Genomic DNA, 8,019 nt, shown 5'->3' with positions numbered 1-8,019 from the left:
TGCGCGGCTTAGGTGGAAGGCGAAGAAGGCCTCCTTCCGGGGGATCCCGAGCCATCAGTGAGATACCACTCTGGAAGAGCTAGAATTTTATCCTTGTGCCAGGACCTACGGGCCAAGGGACAGTCTCAGGTAGACAGTTTTATGGGGCGTAGGCCTCCCAAAAGGTAACTGAGGCATGCAAAGGTTTCCTCGGGCCGGACGGAGATTGGCCCTCGAGTGAAAATGCAGAAGGGAGCTTGACTTCAAGACCCACCCGTCGAGTTCGATTCAAGTTCGATTCACGGAAATTTATAATATCTGATATTTTTAACTTTACTATAATACCTTTGTATAAATTTTCCAAACATAATCTACTATAAATTTCCTACTAGCCTAATTATTCGAATACTATTATCAACCGTATTATTATTTTCATTATTCTTAAGTTGATAGTCTGGTTGATACATTAAGCCTTGATATTCTAAATATAATTCATATAAAGATTGATATAATAGATTTTATTTATTCACATTGAATCTGTACAATATATCTTGTTAAACATTGGCGTTGGTAATTTAATATGATCTAAATTTGAGTCTGCATAAAATTATAATATATCTTAATAGTCTTTAGATTTTTCTATTAATGTAAGGTATCCTATTAATATACAAATTTGTTTTCTTTTAATTCTACCATTACACTAAACATCCGAATACTATTATTACTAGTTCATGTATATTTGTTTCATTTTAAAGATTTACTGAATCTTTTGTTAAACTAAAGATAATTTCAAGGTTACTCACAAGTTGAGTCTTTTTATTCTATACATTATGTCCTCATCTTTTACGTCAAGCGCCTTATAAGTATTATATTGTCTAATTAGTTTAGACTCAAACATATATCTCTAATTTTGAATTAGTTTAATTTACATAACTTAATCGTAGATAAGCGTAAATAATTTTCCATAGATATTTAATCGTAACTACTACTTTTATCGTTATATATCTTTATTGAAATTTGAGTTAATTTAAGTTCAATATGGTACTAATTTATAAATGCCAACATTACTTTATTAAAAGCATTATTATTATTATTGTCATCTATAATTATTTTTATAATATTTTTATTATTAACACTGATGATCAAACTATAATTCTAGCTACTCTTACAAATATTATTCAGTCCCAAAAATATTATTAACATTTACGTAATTATGAATTGTTGATTCTACATATAAGTCAAGGTACTCGGTAAGTTTCTATGTGACTTTCAAAATTTATTAATAATACTAATCTCACTATTTTTTTTACTATTGAATTGTGTAAGTGTGCATACTTTTTAGATTAATTATTCTCAAATCCTTATTAGCTAAAGTTATGGGAGTACCCTACAATTTTGATTTCATTACATACGCAAACAATCAAACAAACAAATCAACTAATCAAATAAATCTTTTAATTATTGATAGCTTTTAGTGATTAAGATTTATCTCACAACCCAACCCATTTCTAAACTAATCTTGTTCTCTAACTGGCACTGGCTATTTCTATCTTTTCCCATGTAAGATCTAATAGTGAGCTCTGATACCAACACTGTAGCACCCCCAAACCTAGCAGCTGACTAATCCAAGAGATTAACTAAATAAAGAGGCACTAAGAATCCAAATCATTTACTTAAACATTCAATTAAGAAATCTGCTACAAAACTTAACCCGAAAACTATCCCCACTCTGAAATATATATACAAGAACTTCTCTCAAATGATACATATTCAATAACAAGTTGATTTACAAATAGAATACAAACACAAAATAAGATAGCGGAAGCTAACTAATTAAAATAAATAATTCTTCGAAGCTTTCATCGTCACATGCACATCTTGATCTGTCTCTGAAACTGAAAGTGAAAATGGGTGAGCACATCATCCCTAAAAGGGGTGCCCCGTAGGAATAACAACTAGCTTTCAAGTAAACATTAATATGATTCGAAGACAATGCAGGTTTTATCAAAAGTCGTTAATACACGGAAAGACAGTAAAACACAAAGTAAAAACTTCTTCAAAGACATCCATAAATAACAGTAAACATCCATGTATAAGATGTGTGTTTCCGCACATAAGGGAAGAGTAATATTGATGCCAATTCCACACCGAATAGGTAATACTGCGGTGTATCTCACTAGCCATAGAATACTGAATATATAAAGGAAGAATAATATTGCGGTGTATCGCCCTAGCCGTGTAATATTGCGGTGTATCGCCCTAGCCATACAATACTGATATTGTGTTGGCACATATCTCATACCACATAAAGCACACAAAGATATGCATGAATTTCACAACACCAAGATTTATTTGTAAAACAATAATGAATACAAGATAGTTCGTTATCGATTCCCACCTCTTTTTATGACAAGCCTCGCCTACCTCGAGATCCACGATCCACTGGTCCATCCTTTGAATCTATCGTTGTTAATAACACAAGAACTCTAAGAATCTAGCCACAATGACTTACACAAGAATCATAACATAATCTCAAACAATGCTCTAGTGATAGACTAAGTGAACTATCTAATGGTACTAAGCCCAAGTCCACAAAACAAGCCCAATAACCCAAGGCCTGGTCTAACTGTTCAACTAACGGTCTCTAAAGGTCATCTAAGTCAACTAACGGTAAACGTAAGTCAAAGGTCAACGTCATGATCAAAAAGGTCAACTGAGTCAAATCGGGTCAAGGGTCTAACTCAAGTCAAGTCAGGGAAATTCGGTGAGTCGACTCAGTCCACAAGACTGATTCAGGTCAAACAAACTAAGGCCCTTGCACATGCCAGAAGCTGATCTGTACCATAATGGTGCATCAGCCTACCTCCAAAATTCTATTACAAGCATTATTCCATCTCTACTTCATTAACATTTCAAATCTATCAAACTAAAACCATACATTCATTCTTAAACAACTTCATATCTAAATAAAAACACTAATACAACTTACCTTGATCTGCAATTGAAGGCTTTCATTAAGGCCACTGCCGAAACAACTTACAACTACTACTATTCTCAGTTGAGCAAATACCTTAACACTAAGTTCACATAACTGATTCAAACACAACTTCATCACACATAGCAATACAATCCCAATCTGACATTCTAAAACCATCACCATCCATTCAACTCCCCTGCACATTAAAATTCCACTGTTTGGAATTACACAATGACTTCCTCAACTCAACTCAATTACCACCACCAACCACAACACATTACTAGCTATCAATCGATCCACTGCTTAGCCATCGTATCTCCAGTTCATGCCACTACTGCAATTCCTTTCAACATAACAAAAACAAACATAACTAGTATGCAACTCTCTCAAGCCTACAACTTCCCCAAATCCCAACAACATCATTCGCAATTCCACTAACTCATATTCATACCACACAGTTCATACATTCTCCATCTGTTAGTCATGGTTATTCAATCATCTCAAAACCCCGCCTTCATCAAACCAATACCACCAACAAAATTCAATTCAGTTTTACATACAAAACCACCACTACCAAACATAAATGAATCTACTGCTCCATAAGAACTACAACTAACACCAGCAACAAAGCACAACATCACTACCAGACTTCTCTTGAGAGTCTCATTCTTCCTCATATCCAACTTCTATCAGTTCAACAGTAATATCACCAATTCCAACTAACTATAACATCTACTCAACTTCATTAACAACATCATCTTTACAACTACATACTTATCAAAATGCATAACCAAAACTACAATCTCAGTATAACTCCATCATTTGGAATTCATCTCAACACCACACAAGACATTAATTCAGAATAATATTCATCTATACACACCCCTGCAACTTACAACACCACCACAGTTAACTCAGACACATATTTATCTGATAACCATTTCAATTCATAATTCATTAAGAAACTTATAAATTTAATAATGACTTGAACAGATTTACTAATAAGAACAATTACGTTCTTAATAGCAGAACCAAACCCTAGTTCTTCATCAGCTTCATAACCGTCATCTTCACATCATATCAGTAAAACCCAACCTTTAATTCTTGTTATTTCACTCAATTACTTCATCATCAATCCACAAAAACCCTAATTAATTCTTAATTAAACTTCTTCTCTGTAACCAATCACCAAATTTAATACCAAATTCTTCATCTTTGTTCTCAGAACACAAAACCCATCTTATAATTCCATCCAACTCTTCTTAATTCTTACTCGAATCCAGATCCAAATCAAAATACAGAAACCCTAACTATTTGATTCATCCTCGATTCAACTTGAAACAACTCCAACATATAATTAACTTCACCTCGTTCCTAAATCGACTAAACCCACTCCTAATCATTTATCAATAGCATCTGCTTCACTTTATAAATCTTCTCAGAGAAACCGTAATTTCTATTCTTAATGATTTACTTCTTTCTTCTACTCGGAATCGATTACAAACATCATCACCATCACCCTAGACTACTGTATGCTCTTCTACAACATCTACTGATCGCAGAACTTCCGTTTGATCTCTCAAACTCACAGAAGACGAAGAACTGAAGAGAAGGAAAGAGGAAAAATAAAGAAGAAGAAGAGAGAAGAAGAAAAGTGAAGATGAGTATATCTTCTCGGCTCATGGGGATAAGGCCGACCAAAATGATAAAGATAGTCTCCCAAACGATAGGGGCATTCAGGTCGGTTAGAGTGTTAACATACTAATTTACCCTTTTCACTAATCTGATAAATTCTTTTTCGTCTGGTATCCGACTGACACGTTCGAGTAGTCTATTCTGCGTAAATTTTCGAGATCTATCCAGCGGTACTAGTTTCGTATCTAGATTGTTGTTAGATTAATTCCTATTAATTAACCTTCGGCTAATACGTCTCTTGACTAGTCTAATAGCGTTGACGAGCTTGAGGGTCCTTACAATAGGGATGACCGGATGCTCAATCCGGACACTTATGTCCGGATGTATAATTATTTTATTTTTCTCATCCATTCAATAAATGACCGGATGCATGTCTTTTTTTCCCTTTATTTTTTTCCTCATCCGATCATTGACTAATCGGATAACATTTTCTTTTTTAGTATTTTAATATAATAAAAACAAGAAAAAGGATATATAGGTTCCAATTAGTGAACATTTATCTAGATCTCCATAGTGAAATAAATCTCCATAAAATTTTGATCATCGCTATTCATATGAATTCTCTTTGAGATGTGGATGTTTTTGTTAGAGCATTGCTCGGTCGAACTCGCATGCGTTGCTATCTCAAGCATATTTGTCAATGTTAGTAATCAAAACTATAAGTCTTGATTTCTATCCTATATAGCTAAAGGTCTCAGACTATGATAGAAAGTGTAGTTGAGCTCAAGACTCCATGGAAATTATCATACAAGACGAAGGGCTACTCAAGGAACTGGTGGATCTTCATCGACTAAAAGGGTATGTGGAGACTTGAACTTATCTGTCACTCAAAAGTCTATCTACTTTATCTCCTATTCTTGAGACAAAAGTCGTTTTGATATATAGACTTTCATTATATACATTTTCTATTTCGAGTCGAGTTTAACTCGCCTATCTATTTCTCGAAATATGTGTTGGTAAGCTTTCGCTTTAGCCAAATTCATCTTTACCTAGTGACGAATGTCATGTTATGTTTCAACCACTTTGAAAATTGCTCTGACGAAAAATGGTCTGTGAATAACGGCTATATAACGTCCTCTGAGAATGTTTGAATGATTGAAATGAAAGTTTAGATTATGTAACCATTGGTAGGATATAAGCATTGTTGTGGAAACACATATATGCATAAGTCCTTATTCCTTGAACCAAAGTTTGCGAACTTTATTGATCAAGAGAAACGGAATGTGGCGTGAGCCAAGTTCGCGAACTTAGTCCGTGAACTGGCGGAAATTCTCGATCCGAGAATTTCTGCTGGAGTTTGTGAACTCCTTCCGTGATCTTAAGTCCGCGAACCCAGTCCGCGAACTTGAGCAGGTTATATCTAAAATCGGTTGTTATTGAACTCATGTTTATATAAACTAAGGAATGCTTTTGCAAACTGTGGCTATAAAGTTCATGAACTGATTCGAATGAATCAAACCGTTTTTGCTTCGACTGTGTCTTGTGTAGTTACATAAGATCTAAGCAATTGAACAACTCTCTAACTAGTTCATTTGAGTCATTTGAACTAGTTATGGTCAAGAAGAATATGGTGGATATGAAAGTGATCATATGGCTAACCATTTGGTTAACTATTGTTGAACCAACAAATGTTAATGTTTGGGAACGGCTACATAAACCCAAAATTGGACATTTCATTTGTGTGTAACAAGCTAAGTTTTCGATCCAATGGTTGAGAAATATTAGCTTGATCTAATCAGGTTTTCATCTAACGGTGAATATTGAATGCTTTGTTACCAAGCGAACATTGATTGCAAACCCTGATTTGAAATACTATATAAGGGAGAACTCTAGAAACTGGGAAACCTAATCCCCACACCTTACGTGTGATACTAGTTGCATAGCTAGAGTCGATTCTCCTTTAACCTTTGGTTTCTTCTTCTAAACCAGGTTAACGACTTAAAAACTTCATTGGGATTGTGAAGCCAGACCGATACTACTTTTCTTGTAGTTGTGTGATCTGATCTTGTTGTTTCTATCATTACGAGTACAATTGTAATAATTGGCTTGAGATTTGTGTCTCCGATAGGCAAGATAGAAAAGTAATCACAAACACTTCGTCTCATCGTTTGTGATTCCACAATATCTTTTTTCGCTGCGTCGATTAGGATTATTGTGAGGTGATTGATAATACTCGACTGTTCTTCGAGAATATAAGTCTGGTTTATCAATTGGTTCCAGTTCACCTTGATTTATCAAAAGACAGAACAAAACTCGTAGGTATATTCGTGGGAGACAGATTTATCTATTACCGTAGACTTTTCTGTGTGATACAAATTAGTTTATTAAAGTCTTCAACTTTGGGTCGTATCAACTCTTAGTTATCGGTGAGATCAGCTAAGGGAATCAAGTACGTAGCATCCTGCTGGGATCAGAGACATAGGAGCATAACTCTACCTTGGATCGGTGTGAGATTGATTGGGGTTCAACTACAGTCCAGACCGAAGTTAGTTTGGAGTAGGCTAGTGTCTGTAGCGGCTTAATACAGTGTGTGTTCAATCTGGACTAGGTCCCGGGGTTTTTCTGCATTTGCGGTTTCCCCGTTAACAAAATTCTGGTGTCTGTGTTATTTCTATTCCGCATTATATTTGTTTATATAATTGAAATATCACAGGTTGTGCGTTGTTCAATCAATTAGAATATCCGAACTTTTGGTTGTTGATTTAAATTGATTGACACTTGGATATTGGTCTTTGATACCATCCAAGTTATCTCTCTTTGATAAAGACTCGCAAATTTCTATTTGCTTGAGTAAAGATCAAATCGAGAGATTGAGATATAAACGCTTTGATATACTTTTATCTAGATTGAGTCTGACTGTCTAGTTGATTCTCTAGAAAGTATATTGGAGTTTGTCCATACAGATTGCTAAGCGAAATATTGGGTGTGGTTGTTGTACCCCCACTTTTTCAGTTTTAACATCCATACTACAAGAGTTTCCATAATCAGGAAACAAATAGGTATTCCTGCATATATGGTATTAGGAATGCTTCAAATCTAGACTTAATGGGATGACTGTTGATAAGAGAAAACGATTTACTGGTTTTTGAGGGAAAGTGATGAGACGAGAGTCGATTTCTCAAACGAGCAAATTGCTTTAACCTTTTGCAAACATATGCACTGCACGGGAGTGCTTTGAGTTTGAGAGATCAATCTGTAGGACTCCGGCCCAAACCAAGAAAATGGTCGTTCCAGAGTCAATTCGGTCACAAGAGAGGATGGGTCGATCTGTAGGACGGAAGCTGATGAGTGTGTGAGATCTATGATGATCAAAGGATTGTGAATGTGTTGTAGGTTTCTGCAAGATTTTGATCTCTGAGAGAATGTAC

Source organism: Papaver somniferum, chromosome 3 (genome assembly GCF_003573695.1).
Source record: "Papaver somniferum cultivar HN1 chromosome 3, ASM357369v1, whole genome shotgun sequence".
In the NCBI taxonomy this organism is placed as follows: domain Eukaryota; kingdom Viridiplantae; phylum Streptophyta; class Magnoliopsida; order Ranunculales; family Papaveraceae; genus Papaver; species Papaver somniferum.
This window is presented reverse-complemented; position numbering follows the sequence as displayed.